Genomic DNA, 20081 nt, shown 5'->3' on the forward strand with positions numbered 1-20081 from the left:
GCTGAAAATAAACCAAGGGACCATCCTCATTGAGCATGTATCGTTCTTTAATATTCTCATACCATGACACGGTGGAAACAGATTATCGCAACAAGGTAGCATGTTTACCATGAAAATCCCACCACAACATGAGCAGGGAAGGATCTGATCTATAGAATAGATGTGTGCTCAGTATGGTATTTTGATTCTTCCATTCTTGATGTTTATGCATACAAAATAGTGTTGCCCTGCTTCTTGTTCTGAGGACAAGGAAAGGCAACAAAAGTGAGACTTTCTGGTTTCATGAGAATAAGTAGATAAATGATAAAAGGCCTCTACCGAAAAGAATCCTTGAATTTATGAATGCAGTTAATAAAAGGCATAGTTCTTCCAGCATCCAGTGAAATTTTCTTTCGACTCTCCGAGATCACTGAACTAGATTCTTCACAAAGTAGCAAAGTGAGTATGTTTCGCCAATAGATCAAACCAACCTTAATAATGAATTTTTCCAGGCAAATATTATTATCCCATTAAATATGGATAACACAATCGCACTTACAACCAAAAGAAGGCTTCATAAAACAGGATTAACAGATAGATATTGCAGCTATTGTAGAAATCCAGAAAAATGTTAGTCGTTGTTTTGGAGGTGCCCATTTGCTAAGAACTGGAGTTGATACAAGGCCTTTTTGCAAACATGTTTGAATCAGAGATGTGATGGCAGACTGCCCTCAGGCATCTTCCGTGCTGCCACAGATCTGTCTGGAGAGTCTAGAAGGTAATTAGAATGATCACTCTCTACTTCCTATGGTGAAAGAAATAAGCCAGATCGTTTTGAAGATTTGCTCCAAAAAAGAGTGACTAAAATTGACAAATTCTCGATTACAAGTTGTGTACCTATCTGATCTTAACCTCACCTGATTGTTCTAAGAAAATATTGTGAAAGGCAAGATCCCGTGCATTTGCTCTATTCACATACACAGGCAGCTGCATCCTTTCAGTAATATAAATTTCAGGTTTAATACACAGACATATTCGGGGATAATGCTAAATCTTTTCATCTGAGACATAGGAAGCAATATTCAAAATCTGATGACAGTAATAAGGGCAATTCGAATTCCTCGATGTGAAATATACAGGGGCCTTCTTGAGAAAACAAAAAAATTGAATCGAAGTAAAACAAAGGAATCATAGGTACCACTAAATCTTTTCATCTAAGATACAGGATGCCATATTCAAAATCTGATAACAGTATTGTAGTAAGGCCAATTCGAGCCCTTTGTTGCGGAGTACAAGGGCCTTCCTGAAAGCACAAACAATCGAAGTAAAACAAAGGAATAATTGGTACAACTAAACTCTAGCATGGCATATTCTGATTCTTAAAAATTACAGTGGAGCTCTATAAGAAAATCAACAAATAGAGCACATTTTGACAAAGAGTCGCATGGAATGGGCAAAAAGGTAGTTTAAGGGTACCCATTATTACTTTATGCACAAATTTTTACCTCAACCCATCGGGGTTAGAGCGGTCTACAAGTGATTGAACAAATTCTGCCGCTTAACAGAAGTCAATAAATCCCTAATATCCAAACAGTTCTTACGTGAATTTTGATTTGATCATATGCTCTTCAAAAGGCCTCTGAGAATCCCAATAGCCTAACAATTTTACACATATTTCATTCGATTACACGCTCTCAAGAGCCCAAGCAGCGAATTAACAGAAACCCAACTCACCTGTGATCTCCCCCAAAACCTTATTTTGAACTTTGTAGGCGAAAGAGGTGTACACTGGATGTGGGTCTGCTCTCAAACTTCATATTTCTCCACCACGCGAAGCATCTGCTTCCTCTTCACAAGGAGGTATGTAACAACTACTACTTGGAGCAGCCCTGCAACGGCTGCCAACACCAGTCCCGTCCCCTTCCTCCAATTCATCCTATTTGGACTAGAAACATACTGATGCGAAGGAGGAGGATGTGAGGAAGGATGAGGAGAAGGAAGTGAGGAAGGATGAGGACGATGTGAGGAAGGATGAGGAGGAGGATGTTTTGAAGGAGGAGGAGGAGGATGTGAGGAAGGATGAGGAGAAGGATGTGAGGAAGGATGAGGAGGAGGATGTTTTGAAGGAGGAGGAGGAGGATGTGAGGAAGGATGAGGAGAAGGATGTGAGGAAGGATGAGGAGGAGGATGTTTTGAAGGAGGAGGAGGAGGATGTGAGGAAGGATGAGGAGAAGGACTATGTGGAGGCTTTACAGCAAGGTTAGCAAGATCTCCCTCAAGAAAGGGAACGGATTTATCATTGCGGGCTTTTGGGACAGGAGAGACTAATGGGCTTCCAGCACTGATCAGTGAAGACGTCCATGAGATGGATATACCCATGAAGATTCCCAGGTGGAGAATACATCTCGGACTCAACATCAGTGGACACAAAACTCTCTCCAATTACTTCTTCTGCAAACAAAACTCATTAGAAAACTGATTGCTCCCCCTCATCATCTGCACAAATGGTTTTTGTTGCAGCAGGATGCGCATAAATATGCATCTTTGGGCTCTAAATAGAATAATTATAATAATGCATGAAACACTTTTGTCCATGGAAAGTCCGTGACAGAAAGACTCATTAGATTCCTTTACTCGAGTCAGTCGTCCCTGAGTTCCCAAGCAAGAGCCAACTACAGAGTTTAATTCAGTTGATATGCGGCTTACAGGCTGCCACGTCATATCTACTCTCTGGCAGGTGAATTCGCCTGTATCATTTCCAAGTGGTGAAACACGATGGTAGCCAGCGTGGCATTATCATATAATAGTATTTAGACCTTAAATTTTGGGTATTATACTGATACTCACAACACTGGGTGTTTATGGTTTTTCTAACATAATAATTATTGGAATTGGGTTATATATTTGTTAATATATTTAATATTTAGAAAAAATAATAAAATTATTAAATTTAAAATTGAAAATTTTATTTTTATAATTATTATTAAAAATAAAACAAATTTTATAATTATTATGGGGGTTTAAAATTTAAAATTTGATTTTATAAATTCTAATATTAAATTGGTGAATAAAAAAATTTAAAATTTAATGTTTGTAATAATTATTAAAATTAAAATTTTATTTTTATAATAATTATTAATTTTAAAATTTGATTATATAAATTTTAATATTAAATTGGTGAATGAAACATTTTATAGAAAAAGGTATGATACGGATTTATTTCACTAATTTTTCCGTATAACATTGAAATTAAATCATATATAATTATTAATAAATTTTTTTTTATTTAAATTAAATTTTAAATATATAAATAAATTCAACATTCTATATATAATTTTTTATTAACAAATGTATAATTTTTTATTATTTAAATTAAATTTTTAATTTTTAAATAAATTCAACATTTTATATAAAAAAATTTATTTTTATAAATGTATAATTTTTTATATTTAAATTAAATTTTAAATATATAAATAAATTCAACATTTTATTAAAAAAATAAAAATTATAATAGTTATTAAATTTAAAATCTGACTTTCCTAACCTTTTACAATGTCAAATTATAGTGACCTAGGGAGGCTTCTTTCCAAGTTTTTTGAGCATAGGAATAAAATCTTAAATCAAAATAAATAATTTGTTTCTTTAGGTCCGATAGTTAACCATCATCATCACCATCATCATCATCATATAAAATTTAAACATTAAATTAGCCTATCAAACATCTTGTTTATAAGATAAAGGTATTATTTTGGGAGTTGTTTTTAGTTAAATTTTTTGGAAGTTTTTCTGATGGATTTTTCTGGTTTAATTTCTCTAAAATCGAGCATGAATTTATTGAAATCACAAGTTTGATGGGTAACCCTTACAGAATCGAAGTGCCCTAGAGGTTTTACATCAAAAAACCAGTTTAAATAACACAAATCAATATTTTACCTTGAAATTTTCGGAGATTCAGACACCGGAAAATCCAAAAAAATCGCACTAAAAACAACTTTTTTATTTTTTTTTGTTTATCTTATTAATTTTATGATTTTTTTTAATATAATAATTATATAATTCCTAACGGAATTATAAGATTTTCTTATTTATGAGAGATTTTTCATAGTAAATCACATGGACAAATGAAATATCATGTGATTTACGCCCAAAAATCTCTCATAAACAATATGGATCACAAAAGCCTCAATTCAACAAGATTTTCTTATTTAAATTATATAATAAATTTACAATCTTAAAAATATTAAAATAATTTTAATTTTATTTTAATTTTTTATAATAGTTATTAAATTTAATTTTATAAATTTTAAATATTAAATTGGTGTAGGAAATATATATAAATTTTAAACATTAAATTCGTGTATGAAACATTTTTGTTTATAAAAAAATGGATTCATTTTCATGTGATAATTTGACAAATTCGAATATTAAAATTTGATGATGATGATGATGATGATGGTTAACGTCCCCTGAGACCAAATAATGGTCTATCGGACCTAAAGAAACAAATTATCTATTTTGATTTATGATTTTATTCTTATGCTCAAAAAGCTTGGAGAGAAGCCTCCCGAGCTCACTATAATTTTGACATTGTAAAAGGCTAGGAAGGTCAGTATTGTAACAAAGATTGTGAAACTGAGATCTAATGTGGTTATACGTGGGGCACTCTAAGAGGAAGTGGTTTTCATCCTCGATGTTACTATTCTTACATATATGGCAGATCCTTTCCGTCCATGGCGTTTTAGGAACTGCCCAACGACCTGTTTCACTATGGAGCTCATGAGAATTCGTTCTAATCTTTGCTATATTAATTTAGTTTCTCTAAATTTTTTGTTTATAGAAAAATGGATATTTTCCACATGACAATTTGACTAATAAAATTTATAAAGCTATACAAATTTCAGCCCTTTTAAATTTGACTCTATAATTTTTTTTACCAAAAACATATATTTTTAACCATTAAACTTTCAAAAATTCATTTTAGCTTCTCAAATTAAAAAACATATAAAATACTTATTGAATTCCAAAATTATATCACTTCCTTGTTTATAAGAAAATGGCTCATTTTCCATGTGAAATTTTCATTATTAAAATTTAAAGTATTTGAGTCCCTTTAAATTTAAATCCATAATAAGATTATATATATATATTTAACCATTAAATTTCTAGAAATTTATTTTAGCTTCTCAAATTAAAAATCCTATGAAATACTTATTAAATTCTAAAAACAAGGAAAACGGATCATTTTCCTTGTGAAATTTTGACTATTAAAATTTAAGGTATTTGAATCCCGTTAAGTTTGAAACCATAATCAGATTATATATATATTTAACCATTAAATTTTTAGAAATTTATTTTAGCTTTTCAAATTAAAAATCTTATTAAATATTTATTAAATTCTAAAATTATGTATTTTTAAATTAAAAACCATGCATAATACTTATTAACCTTAAAATGGTTTATGCTTGGTTAAGAACTCATTTTTCTTGGACTTAAGGAAACAGATTAATGGTCCAAGACCTTGAGGCATCTGGCAGGAGTGAAACTCTGCCCCCTTACGGATCACTAGTAGGTAATGACGGATCACCAGTGGGTAGTGGGTTATTCCAAGTGGTGTGGTTTTTTATCCTCACCGTTGGTTTGACAACTGAATTATGATAGGTTTCCCATAAATAAATAAAATACTCATTGAATTCAAAAATTGTACGTTTCATAAAAAGGAGCTTCTTAATTTTAATTAAAATGGTGTCACTAAATTATATTTAGATCTCATAAGGTGTTTTGACATTAATTTTTAAATATTTGGAATGGAAAAACCATGTGTAATACTTATTTAATTTAAAAATTGGGTATTTCTTTTTTTTAATAAATTTTTTTCTATTCAAATAATATCAAATTATGTAATATTAAAATATTTGTGTTACAAGACAAAATGCAAAAAGTTAATGCATTTTATTCCAAATATGTATATTTATTAAATATACTTTTGATTAAAAATTTCATTATGTTATGTTATAATATTGGTAAATTCTAATTCTAATTTATATATAATTCCATTATGTTATAGATTTGATAAATTCTAATTGAAATATAAAAAAACATAAATTAACTTAAACCATCAAAAGAACTTAAAAATATCAATAATTCTTGTAATAACTAAATTAATTTGAATGGTTAAAATTGCTTTTTATTACCATTAATTTCTTTTAATTTTTTAACCCCTAACTAAATCAAAAGTTATATATTTCCTTAATGTCACTAAATTGGATCGAGATTTTATATGAGGTTTTCTATGTGAATTTTAAATGATAAAGAATATGTGTTGTTGTTATATGATGATGATGATAATGGTTAACGTCCACTGAGACCAAACTTTGGTCTATCGGATCTAAAGAAACGAATTATTTAGTTTAATTTAAGATTTTATTCCTATGCTCAAAAAGCTTGGAGAGAAGCCTCCCTAGCTCAATGTAATTTTGACAACGTAAAAGGCTAGGAAGGTCAGTATTGCAACAAAGATTTTGGAACTGAGATCTAATGTGGTTGTACACGGGGCACTCTAAGAGGAAGTGATTTTCATCCTCGATGTTCGTATTCTCACAGAGATGGCAGAACCTTTCCATCCATGGTGTTTTAGGAACTACCCAACGACCCGTTTCACTATGGAGCTCATGAGAGTTCATTCTAATCTTGGCTATATTAATTTTCTTCTTTGAGCTAGATAAAACAGAGAGATACTTTTGATCTTCTAGGGTGGGGTTGATGATCTCCTTATAATATCTTAATTTTCTTTTAGCTGCTAAATCTTTCTCACACCACATTTTTCTTTGAACTTAGAAGTAACAATATTTTTAATGTTATTAATGTTTTGTAATGCAACATTCTCGTCGATCTCCCAATGGTTTAACCAAGCCCTGGTATCTTTATACCAACCTCGTTTGAGCCTTAGGTGGTTTTGGCTGGAATTTAAAGCTAGCTTAGGAAGTCTATGGTCTCCTATGTTATTGAGTTCGTTCTTGTACAACACAAGCCTAGTCATAGCTAGGCTCTTGATAGGGAAAGGCCCACTTCTATAAGGAGAATATGATAGGGTGTGTTGCTTTTAATTTTGAGGTTATACGTTATAAAATGCTTCTGGATTTGCTCAATCTTTCTTCGGATTCTCTAGAGATACTACAACCCCAAACCTCACATCCATATAAGATAACCGGAGTGACTAAAGTTTCAAAGAGGAACTTCTTTCTATCCCACATTACTTGTAGGAAGACACTTCCTCCAAGTTACTATTGTCATACATAAAATTAGCGTAAGTGTCCTTCTTGGATTTGATAATCATAAATTTTGTTTTGTCAGTGTTAACAATCATACCCATGGTAGAGCAGAAATCATTAACAAGTATAAGTTGCTTATCAAGATCAGATGGGCACCTTGCGAGAAGAACAATATCTTCAGTGTAGAGAAGAAGGATGATGACTATCCCAGCTAAGATCGTGCCAACACATCCTTCTTCCTCTAGACAACCTTCTAGTTTGTCGATGTAAATGCCAAATAGGGTAGGGGAGAGGGGGCAACCTTGTTTAACTCTGATATTACACTTAATATCTTTCAACCACCCCTCATTGCTCTTTAACTTGGCAATTACATTCTCGTATAACCGTATAGCGGTAACTCTCAACTCAAAAGGAACCTTTAGCTCTTCTAATCTGTTCCAAAGGTTGTTTCTAGGAATCGTATCGAAAGCCTTTATAAAGTCCAAAAGCAACAAAAGAGATTGGATTCATCATTGCAACATTCCTCCACAATGATCCTAAGCATAACGAGGTGGTCTATTGTTGAGTGTTGCTTTCTAAAACCTGCTTGACCTTTAGCCCGCTTACCTTCACTTTCAAGCCATATGCTCAACTTCCTTTCCAAAATAATACCATATAACTTAGCTAGGAGAGGGCTGATCATAATTATCCGATAATTAGAGGGGTTATTTGTATCCCCACTTTTAAAAATAGGGATAATGAGACTTTGAGTCCATGGTTTAGGGAACCCTTGCTTGACCGCTTGATTGAAAAGCTTGTGAATGTGGGGATGAGGATAAGACCTCCAATTTTTAAGATTTTCGCCTGGTAACCTTCAATGTCCTTAGCTTTCCCATTAGCCAAGCAATTAACCCCAAAATCAATGTCTTCTAATGAGAAAACTTCTTTCGTTGTGAGCAGGGTTTCAAAGTTATCCATGACATTTGGAGATTCATACAGCCTTTTAAGATAGGAATTCCAGTCGTGTAAAGCAATTTTATTATTATCTTTAGTTTTCCTAGTTAGAAGCTGCCTCCAGAATTTCGTAGGAGCTACCTTAGAGAGGTGTAGGAGATTCGCTTGCCTTTTGCGAACATACTGCCTTTTTTTCCTTTTAGTCAGGGCTTTGTATATTTTTATCTTGCCAGTTTTAAGAGATTCATCAACAACTTCCTTAATTGCTCTCCTCGCACTTTTACAATCTTTGTCATACCATGGGTTGGTTTTTCTATTTGTTTTATTAATTGAAACTTCAATTGAGAACTTGCTAATAGAATATGAGAGGGTTGTAGTAAAATTATGATAGAGATCTTCAATGTTGTTTATACTAGATAAAGGAAGCAAATTAGTTTTTAATTGATCCGAATTGGATCCATGAAAACTAGCAAAGTGTAGAAATTTTGAATAATATGACACATATTCATAGAGATTATCCCGATTATACACTATTGCGGAATACATGCATAATACATAACCTCCTCTACGTTGATCATCAATTTACAGAAGCAGAAACAATAACATGCGCACATAGAAGCATCAATCACACATATCAACACAGTATGTTCCCGGGGAAGCATCTCGCTAAAAACCCCAACTATCTGTATATTATATTGATTGAGAACATGTAACAATACATAGTACAATACTCCTCACAAGTACTCAGCACTATCTCCACTGTTACACAAAATACAGCTCAGATCTGATCTCCAAATCTCCTCCGCTGCTTGCCTGCCTCCACTGCACAATACCTGCTGAGAATGAATGAATCCAAACTCGTTCCAAGTTCTATTTACCTTGGAAAATCACTCACACTAGAAATCACGTGAGCACAGGCTATAATACTGGGCAAATACTGCGCAATACTCATTGGCATACTCAATCCATTGATTGTGCAAGATCTCATGCACAACTGATAGTCACAACTCACCCTTTTACTCACCTCTAACACTTGTCTCCACTGAACTGTCCATGCACTGAGTTAACTGATGTATTCTTCAGTTGCATTATGAGTTAATAATTAGTGAATTAATTAATAACTAATTCACACAACTCATCACTTAGTCTATTGATCAGTTAGACTAAATACAACTAGTTCAACTAAGTCAAACTGAACACAACTCCATTAACTGCTCATCTAACTCCACAGAACTCAACCACTTGAGTTCTAACTGAAGTCCTTCATGCAATAGCTCAGTCAACCCATAGGTAACCACGTGATTCCTTCAGGCAGTTGCATGTGCCACATCTGTAGCTCCAACTGAAGTGCTCCAAGAGAATAAGATAAAGTTTAGAGTCCAAATATTACTAAGGGCTAATAATATTTGACTGTTTCTATTTTTACCCGATAGTCTAAAAATAGAATCTGATCACTCCTGCTATGATCCAAAAATAGAAGTCCATCTATTTTTCCCAACATGACCAATCGTCCATAAACAGCATCCTGCAACTCATAGACCATGATCCATATGTCCAAAAATAGACATAGTCTAAAAATAGACTTTGCGCCAAAACTTGCCTGCGGGACCACTTAGTGAAGGCGACTCCTTTCCACTAAGCTCCATCATCTTGTTGCATTCTCAACAAGCATTTCTTGTTGCACACTTTTCAACACTCCCTCTCAACAAGAAAGGCTTCCTCTCAAACCCGATCCTATAACTCTGGAATGTTCTGCATGCAACACATCTGCTCGGTCCAATTTGCTCAACAACACTTAGAACAAAAACACTCCCAACTGACCACTCTGTTGGGCTAGGAACATACTCTGATGATGAAGCTCTACCTGCTGCTGACAAGTGCTCCCTCTCTGACATCTGCGCTACTGCAACATCTTCATGCATCTTGCACCATTGCACACCTCTCTGTGCCACCTAGCACTGTGCAAAAACACTTGTGCCTCTCGCATTGTTGCAGCCTGCATGCTATGCGCTGTCCTAGGATTCCCTACACTGTCGCTCTCTTTGCCGCTCCATCTGCATCTATCTCTACCCAATCAGCTAGTTCCTGCTACTCCACATCGGGGCTCCCATAGCAAGGTCTCATCCAAGAGGTTGGGTACCTCAAGGATCCTACCCCTCCTCCTTGGAACGATCACTCTATATCGCCCCACCTCCTACCTGGAGGTATGGCTGCATGCGATCCCTCAGCCCACCTGGCTCGAAGTTTCCCCCTACTAGAGGTCTCTGCATGAGTAGATGTCTCTACTCGATCTCCTCTCATCTTCCCTTGTTGTGGTTGCTCCACAACCTCCTGAAGCTGCTGCACTAATCGTGGCTCCTCCACAATCGTCTGAGACTTCTTCTGGCTCTGCATGTTGAGCGGTAATGTACTCTCCCTCTCAACCACCAAGTCTCCATCAGTTGCCTCGCTGCTCAAGGCTTTGCATGCATCTTGAACCTCAAGAGCATACAGGTTCTTAACCCGTGAACCAATCTGCTTCACCTATCTAGTGATGATGTGTCTAAGGAAAACCTTTCCCTTACTGAAGACTACATCATAGCCTCTGTCTTCCATCATCCCGATCGACACCAAGTTTCTCTTCAGTGCTGGTACATACTTGACATCGGTCAAGGTAAGGCGAGCTCCATGCTCCCTCTGAAAAATAACTGTGCCTACACCTGAGACACTATACTTCTCATCATTACCCATCCCTATGAGTATCTGGAGATATTTCTCCTCCAAAGTACTGAACAAACTTTTGTCACCGGTCATGTGGAAAGAAGCTCCACTGTCAAGAAACCAACCACTTCCCACCATGGATGAAACCATGCATGCGAAGAGTGTGAAGTCCAACTCAAACTGTGAAGCAAGTGAGGCTGCCTCACCTTCAGATCCTTCCCTGAATCCCTTCTTGGACTTCTTCTTTGGGAAATTAGTAGCATAATGGCCCAACTCATGACAACGAAAGCATCTCACCTTCGACTTGTCAACCTTCTTCCCATCATTGGAAGAACTGGATTCAGAAAGAGAACCCTTCTCCTTCCCCTTCTTCACCTTACTCGCTAAGGCACAGTTCTCCTCATCATGCATGGATGAAGAATTGTCTCTGGTGTGCCGTCTAATCTCCTCTTGCACAAGATCCGACCAAAGTCTCTCCTATCCTCGCAGTTTCTCCCTTCCATTCTTTGAGTCCTGGTAGCTATGCCAACTCTTAGGAAGGCCAAGGAGTGCTAGACTCACCATATCCTCATCCTCAACAGTTACCCCCACACTTCCCAGCTCATCCCGGCATTGGGTGAACTTCGTGAGATACTGGGGCATACTGTCTCCATTCTCACACCTAATGTTTCTGAGTTTATCCTTGAGCGCCAACTTCCTCTGGTCGCTCTTGCTTTGGAATAATTCTGTCAACATTTTCCACATCAAATATGGAGAAGCCTTTCCATGGAGGCTGGACACAATGTGATCCCTCACGCCCTCCAACAGAATCCTTCGACTCTTTGCTGTCTTCTTTTTCCAATCCCCGATTTGAGCAACATCAGTAGGTTTTGGGACATCCGCATCTATGAACTCCTTCAACCCATTATCATCTAACACCGCCTCCATCCTGTCCTTCCATGCAATATAGTTCGAGCTGCCCTCAAGGGCATACTCCAATCGCAATCTGTTGAAAGACATTTCAACTTTGACACCAAGAAAACATTGTTGTAAATTCGAATTCCACCAGCTCAAAAAACTAAACCGCTTCTAATCTAAAATTCGTGAGAACAAAGTATTTCTTGTACAGTCATCGACTGTATGGGCATTCACCGGATATCTCACCTTCCAAAGGAAGGATGAATCCAGAGGCTACCTGGCCCGATTACAGACTCTGCCTGAAGAAATAAAATGTAAACACTTTCTGAATAATAGATCTGATGATCAATCCTCGCTTTGATATCCTGTAGAACTTTTTCTACAAATCAATGGCTCCAATACCATGTAGAAATTTTGAATAATATGACACATATTCACAGAGATTATCCCGATTATACACTATTGCGGAATACATGCATAATACATAACCTCCTCTACGTTGATCATCAATTTACAGAAGAAGAAACAATAACATGCGCACATAGAAGCATCAACCACACATATCAACACAGTGTTTTCCCGGGGAAAGCATCTCGCTAAAAACCCCAACTATATGTATATTATATTGATTGAGAACATCTAACAATACATAGTACAATAGTCCTCACAAGTACTCAGCACTATCTCCACCTGTTACACACAATACAGCTCAGATCTGATCTCCAAATCTCCTCCGCTGCTTGCCTGCCTCCACTGCACAATACCTGCTGAGAATGAATGAATCCAAACTCGTTCCAAGTTCTATTTACCTTGGAAAATCACTCACATTGGAAATCACGTGAGCACAAGCTATAATACTGGGCAAATACTGCGCAATACTCATTGGCATACTCAATCCATTGATTGTGCAAGATCTCATGCACAACTGATAGTCACAACTCACCCTTTCACTCACCTCTAACACTTGTCTCCACTGAACTGTCCATGCACTGAGTTAACTGATGTATTCTTCAGTTGCATTATGAGTTAATAATTAGTGAATTAATTAATAACTAATTCACACAACTCATCACTTAGTCTATTGATCAGTTAGACTAAATACAACTAGTTCAACTAAGTCAAACTGAACACAACTCCATTAACTACTCATCTAACTCCACAGAACTCAACCACTTGAGTTCTAACTGAAGTCCTTCATGCAATAGCTAAGTCAACCCATAGGTAACCACGTGATTCCTTCAGGCAGTTGCATGTGCCACATCTGTAGCTCCAACTAAAGTGCTCCAAGAGAATAAGATAAAGTTTAGAGTCCAAATATTACTAAGGGCTAATAATATTTCACTGTTTCTATTTTTACCTGATAGTCTAAAAATAGACTCTGATCACTCCTGTTGTGATCCAAAAATAGAAGTCCATCTATTTTTCCCAACATGACCAATCGTCCATAAATAGCATCCTGCAACTCATAGACCATGATCCATATGTCTAAAAATAGACATAGTCTAAAAATAGACTTTGCGCCAAAACTTGCCTGCGGGACCACTTAGTGAAGGCGACTCCTTTCCACTAAGCTCCATCATCTTATTGCATTCTCAACAAGCATTTCTTGTTGCACACTTTTCAACACAAAGTTCTATGACTGTATCAAATCAGGACAGACTTCAAAAATTTATGAACAAAGAGCTATCAGGAAGACCTCAGGACAGTGGCAGTTTGTAGCCAGCAAGGAACGACGAGGACCTTGGCCAAAGCACGTTGACCAAGGCCCATGGAGACCGCGCAGGATGCAAACTGGCAATTAGGAAGTCCGGATCAGAAAACAGAGGTCGTTTCTGATGCGCGATTAGCACAAAACCCCTCGAGAAGGAAAAGCCCCAAAATGCTTAGTTGCATGGGAAGCCGGGAAACCGTAGGGAAAGCACTAAAGCAAAAGGCTGGTCCCATGCTCCAAAACCGGCGGAATATCGAAGGCATATTGGGTGGTAAGCGGATTTGGCAGAAAACGAGTGATTCCATACATTGCATGACGCGTGTCCGGTGGATGAGAGAGAAAATCGGCTCTCATCGCGGGCTAACGGTCGAGCAAGTCAACTGTGTGATAAGAGAGAACACCGTAGGATCTGGGGGCTCCAGGTCTAATGGCAGAGATTGCGCCCGATGGGAAACCGAATTTGACGGGGGAATTAAGCTGCGACATATAAAAGTCTGAAGTCTAATTTGACCGCTGAGTTGGCGGATGAATCATTACACAACGTAACCGAAATACCGAACCGTTGAGGAAGAGCTGGCGCAGTTCGTGAGAGGACAAGTGGCCACTTCCCTATGGGACGTTGGTGATGACGCAGAGGCAGGAACTCCAAACGAACAACAGCAGGCGATATGAAGGGGTGGAAGAGGAAGCAAACAGTCAAGAACAGATTGGCTTTAAGCCATGAACAGACAGAACAGAACAAGGAAGAACCAGAGAAGAGAACAGTGAAAAAAAGACGAAAGAGACAGAGAAGCAAGAAGCAGAAGATAAAGAGCCGAGCTAACCAGCAGGGTTAAGGCAACATCGAGTAGACAGAACCAGGCTTGAGAGGTTCAAGCAATCCCTGTGAGGATATCTGTCGGGAATTGAGCACCACATTGGACTCATCCCATTAAAGACCAGAGAGGTCGAGACTTGGTAAGGAAAGAGTCTGTGCACTCTAGTGGCTTGGGGAATCCAAGAACCACCCTACTAAGCATCCTCTGTTTCAGGAGACTCAAGTTGAGCTCCTCATTGTAAATCTCTGCTTTAAAGACACAATAAAAGAAGGCCACCACTGAGAGCTGGACCGGAGACGTAGCCCTAGAGAATAGGGTGAACTCCTTATTAATGTGTTGTGTTCTTGTATTGCTTACTATGTTTCTCTTACTGTCTTCCATTTTTCCAATGTTTGTGTATTTTGCAATATGATCGATCCGTTGCCTAAGATAACATAGACACACACCAGCACATGAGTCTGTAATACCTTCATTCATTAATTAGTTAACTGATATCACTCATGAGTGATTTTCAGATCAAGTGGTATCAGAGCAACAGGCTGTTAAGGTTAGACAAGCTTGTGTTGGATTTAGCTGTTGAATGCTAACTAGATCAAAGCTCATATTAGGAGAAGGAGAGTTGGTCAAAGCTAATCCTAAAATTGGGAGAGTCTATCCTTGGAAGACAATGTCAGAGGAAGGTTCTATGGGGCCAGACCCTCAATTCATAGATAGTTTCCTAGCCATAAAGTCCATGGTAGAGGAAATGTATAGGGACTTTAGAAAACACAAGGATGAAGATTCATCAGGCTCCAAACAAGACAAAGGAGAAGATGAGTCTCACTTCCATGACCACTCAAAAGGCAAGGGGAAAGAAGAAAGCTTTCTCACACCTCCTAATAGCCCTGAACATAAAAAGAAAGCATCTTTGATTAAACTAGATGTCAAATTTGATTTACCTATATATGATGGAGAGTTGAATGCAGAAAAGCTGGACAATTGGATTAGACAAATTGATGTTTATTGCAGAGTACAGAATATCGATTCAGACAAGAGCAAGATTCAGCTGGCAAGCCTACGCCTTGGAGGCACTGCCTTGGTTTGGTGGGAAGGCAGGACCCAAGCTGACATGAAAAGACATGGTAAGACTATCTCTGTCTGGCATGAATTTGTTTCTACAATCAAAAAGTAGTTCTATCCATTGGCCTACGTGCAACAAGCCATGATGAGCTGGCAAACTCTTCGACAGTTGAAAGGGAAAAGTGTACAGGGATACACTCAAGAATTTAGAAAGAGAGAATTGATTCTAGGAATCTCATTAGACTCACCTGAGACTCTGTTGAAGTACATTGGTGGTCTACACAGCTACATGAGGCACACCATCCTCATGTTTAATCCCACTAGTATAGATGAGGTATTTGTACAAGCTACTCATCTAGAAGCTAGAGGAAATAATGGAAGTCCAGAAGTTGGGGGATCATCCCAACCCACTGCAAGAAAGAATAAGGAGAAAAGAAAGCAGAAATGGAAAGCAAGGAAGGCTAACACTGCACAGAAAAGCAAGGCTTCATGCACTCACTGTAAAAAGGATGGGCATGATGATGAGCACTATTGGATTCTGCATCCAGAGCTAAGACCTAAGAAGTTTGAGGGCAAGAAGAAGAAGAATGCTGCAGCTATTCAGAAAGATTTGGGGTCAGACTCGGGAGATGAAACAACTATTGCAGCCACAGGTATAAGAGGTAAGAATTTTGAAGCATCTACTAGTAATTCTACACAATCTACTATTGATGAAGAAAATGAGAGAAAAAGACATCAGCTTTTCCATATTCGAGTTATTTCCAAACATCAAAAGATTGATACTTTGTTTGATAGTGGCTCACAAGTAAATTTAATTTCTGAAGCAATTGTAAAGAAGTTGGGATTAGTAACTACACCTCACAAGAAACCATACCCATTAGGATGGTTGAATGATAAAGCACAACTACAAGTGACTAGACAATGCAAACTCAAGTTTTATTTGGGGTCAGCATTTGTAGATGAGGTTGAGTTAGACATAATTCCTTTGGATATATGTGGAATTATTTTAGGAAGTCCTTACTTGTATGACAGAAAAGCTATTTTCTATAGAGCTGAGAACAAGTATCTACTTGTTAAAGATGGAATCAAATACTTTGTAAGAGCTCATAAGCTCAAGAATAATTATACTCTCATAAACTCAGGGCAGATGAAAAGAATGATAAATTCATGCAAACAATTCTTACTGATGGTTGTAAAGGAAAAGAAACCTGATAAAACCAATGTATTTGAAGGCTATAATTCTAAATAGCAAGCTGATTTAGAAAAGGTTGTTTCAGAGTATGATATCTTGTTTCAAGAACCTAAAGGTCTGCCACCCAAAAAGGAAATAGTGCATGATATTATTTTGCAGCAAGATGCTCCATTGCCTAACATTGGAATGTATAGGTTGTCCGCTTTAGAGAACGCAGAAATCAAGAAGCAGGTGTAGGAGTTGCTCGAGAAAGGCTTCATAAGACCTAGCACATCACCATGTGGGTCACCAATCGTTTTGGTGAGAAAGAAAGATGGCTCGTGGAGAATGTGCATTGATTACCGAGCACTGAATAAGATAACAATAAAAAATCGTTATCCCCTTCCTCGCATAGATGATCTTTTAGATCAATTGAAAGAAGCTATTTATTTCTCCAAGCTAGACTTGCATAGTGGATACCATCAGGTCAGAGTTGCAGAACAAGATGCATGGAAGACTGCTTTCAAAACAAAGCAGGGATTGTATGAGTGGCTGGTTATGCCTTTTGGCTTAACTAATGCTCCTGCTACTTTCATGAGATTAATGAATGATGTAATTAGACCTTTTTCTTGATGATTTTGTTATTGTGTATCTGGATGACATTCTGATATTTAGCAAAACGTGGGAAGAACACTTAAAGCATGTTAAGCAGACACTAGATGTTTTGAAAAGAGAAAAACTTTATGTTAAACTCTCAAAATGTGAATTTGGCAAAACATCTCTGAATTATTTGGGTCATATAGTAGGGGGTGGTGAATTGAAGATAGATCCCTTTAAAGTGGTAGTCATTGTGAACTGGCCTAAACCCAAATCTGCTACAGAAGTTAGAAGCTTCTTAGGAGCAGCACAATATTGGAGAAAGTTCATTTCTAACTTTTCCTCAATTGCAGCTCCCTTACATGCTTTAACAGGATTGAACAAGGTGTTTCAGTGGAGAGGCAAATAGCAGAAAGCCTTCGACACCTTGAAAGAAAAGATTAGTACAACACTTGTACTAGCACTGCCTAATCTTCAAAGACCATTTGAGATCCAAATGGATGCCAGTGACTATGCCATGGGAGCAGTGTTGACACAACACGGTAAACCCATATGTTATCATTATGAGACATTTAATTCTGCAGTAGTTAACTATCCTACATATGATAAAGAATTGTATGCATTAGTACATAGTGTGAAAAAGTGGAAACATTAGTTAATGGATAAAGAGACAGTAATACATATTGATCATCAACCACTTCAATATCTACACTCCCAAACTAAGTTGCAGCAACCAAGACACTATTGATGGATGGGTTTTCTACAACAGTTTCATTTAGTCATCAGATATAGAAAGGGCATACATAATAAAGTTGCAGAGATGTTATCCAGACCCATTATAAATGCATCTACTATACTTAAGCATAATTCTGTGTTACATGAGAGTTACATTGAACAGTATGCTCAAGATATAGACTTCAAGGATGTATATGCAACTTTAAGTCAAGGCAAACGAGTAGAAGAATTGGATTATCATGTAAAGGACCAACTCTTGTATCATTGTGGGAAGTTATGCATTCCACAAACTAAAAGAATAAAGATAATTTGAGAAGCACACACTTCTCTAATATCAGGTCACTTTGGGGTAAGTAAAACAGTTGCACAGCTGCAAAGATTTGTTATTGGCCAAAAATGAACGAGACAGTTTCTAGATATGTAAGAGGGTGTACTATGTGTGCTAAAAGCAAGCCCAGCAATAGAAAACTAGGCTTGTACACTCCATTACCAGTTCCTTCTCACCCTTGGGAAAGTGTTTCCATGGATTTTGTTGGAGGACTACCTAAATCTAGGAAAGGTCATGATTATCTATATGTTGTTGTGGATAGGTTCAACAAAATGTGTATTTTGATACCTTGTAATAAACAAATTACAACTGAACAAACTGCAAAAATGTTCTTTCAACATGTATGGGTTCATTTTGGATTACCCACTTCCATTATATCTGACCGAGACACCCGATTTGTGGGAAAGTTTTGGTCAAGTCTGTGGGAACTGATGGACACCAAACTGAAGAAAAGCACAACTTTTCATCCACAGACTGATGGCCAGACAAAAGTAGTTAACAGGACAGTGATCCAGTTACTCAGGGGATATTGCAACGAGCATCCTAAGCTTCGGGATGAACATTTATGTTATGTGCAACATGCTTACAACAGAGCAAAACATTCTTCTACACAGAGATATCCTTTTGAGACCTGTTTTTGTTTCACACCAAGGTCTCCTTTGGATTTTGTCTTTGGTAAAGACACCACAGTTGAGGGACACAGTCATGTGGACAAGGCAACTAGGTTCATTGAACAAATCCAAGAGATCCACCAAGCAGTACAGGAACAGCTAGAAAGGGGCCAAACCAAATACAAGGCAAGGCACGACAAGCATCGGATGGAGCATAGTTTCCAAGTTGGTGATCAAGTCTGGTTGTATATCAGCAAGGACAGGATGCAAGGTGAAGGTAAAAAGCTAAAGCCTATCAGGTATGGACCCTTCAAGATACTTGAGAAAATTGGTGAGAATGCTTTTCGCCTTGATCTACCAGCTTACATGCACATCTACTCAGTCGTAAATGCAGATTGCTTAAGATTGTTTGAACCTTCGCTAATTGAAGATCCCGAAGAGCAGAGTCAATTCCCTTCTATTGATGACTTGCTACCTAAATATCTTAATGAATTGCAAGAAGACACAGTTCTCGATAGGAAGGTGAGGACGACGCGCAGGGGAGATGTTGAGTACCCCAGAGTTGGGCTCAAGGGTTCAAAGCCGAGCAGTGCAAAGTAGATAGAGATTGGACAAGTGAGACAATTGTACCCTCACTTAGTCGATGCTTGAAAACCAACTTTTGGTGGTCCAAAAGCTTTTTCAGTGGGAAGGCCGTGATCCGAATTGGATCCATGAAAACTAGCAAAGTGTTATGACTGTATCAAATCAGGAAAAACTTAAAAAATTTATGAACAAAGAGCTATCAGGAAGACCTCTGGACAATGGCAGTTTGTAGCCAGCAAGGAACGACGAGGACCTCAGCCAAAGTGTGCTAACTGAGGCCCATGGAGACCACGCAGGATGCAAACTGGCAATTAGGAAGTCCGGATCGGAAAACAAAGGCCGTTTCTGATGTGCGATTAGCGCAAAACCCCTCGAGAAGGAAAAGCCCCGAAATGCTCGGTCGCATGGGAAGCCGAGAAACCGTAGGGAAAGCGCTAAAGCAAAAGGCAGGCCCCGCGCTCCAAAACCGGCGGAATATCGGAGGCATATTGGGCGGTAAGCGGATTTGGCAGAAAACGAGCGATTCCATACATTGCACGACGTGTGTCCGGCGGATGAGAGAGAAAACCGCCTCTCATCGCGGGCTAACGGTCAAGCAAGTCAACCGCGCGATAAGAGCGAACACCGTAGGATCTGGGGGCTCCAGATCTGATGGTGGAGATTGTGCCCAATGGGAAACTGGATTTGAC

At 37.7% G+C, this 20081-nt stretch overlaps 1 long non-coding RNA gene across 2 annotated transcripts; it reads right to left on the reverse strand.

Annotated features, from left to right (window-relative positions):
- Positions 1-1096: 1096 nt before the first annotated feature.
- Positions 1097-2719, reverse strand: LOC149258101 (uncharacterized). 2 transcript variants are annotated; one of them, XR_016256775.1, is made up of 2 exons: positions 1714-2719; positions 1097-1282 (listed from the first exon to the last, which is right to left on the reverse strand). It is a non-coding gene; the product is annotated as an uncharacterized LOC149258101 (long non-coding RNA). The 2 variants fall into 2 exon arrangements; XR_016256776.1 differs by lacking the exon at positions 1097-1282 and adding an exon at positions 1325-1558.
- Between the last annotated feature and the right edge of the window lie 17362 nt (positions 2720-20081).

Source organism: Pinus tabuliformis, chromosome 6 (genome assembly GCF_031772625.1).
Source record: "Pinus tabuliformis cultivar Carrire ecotype Pingquan chromosome 6, CPIR1, whole genome shotgun sequence".
NCBI classification, from domain to species: Eukaryota; Viridiplantae; Streptophyta; class Pinopsida; order Pinales; family Pinaceae; genus Pinus; species Pinus tabuliformis.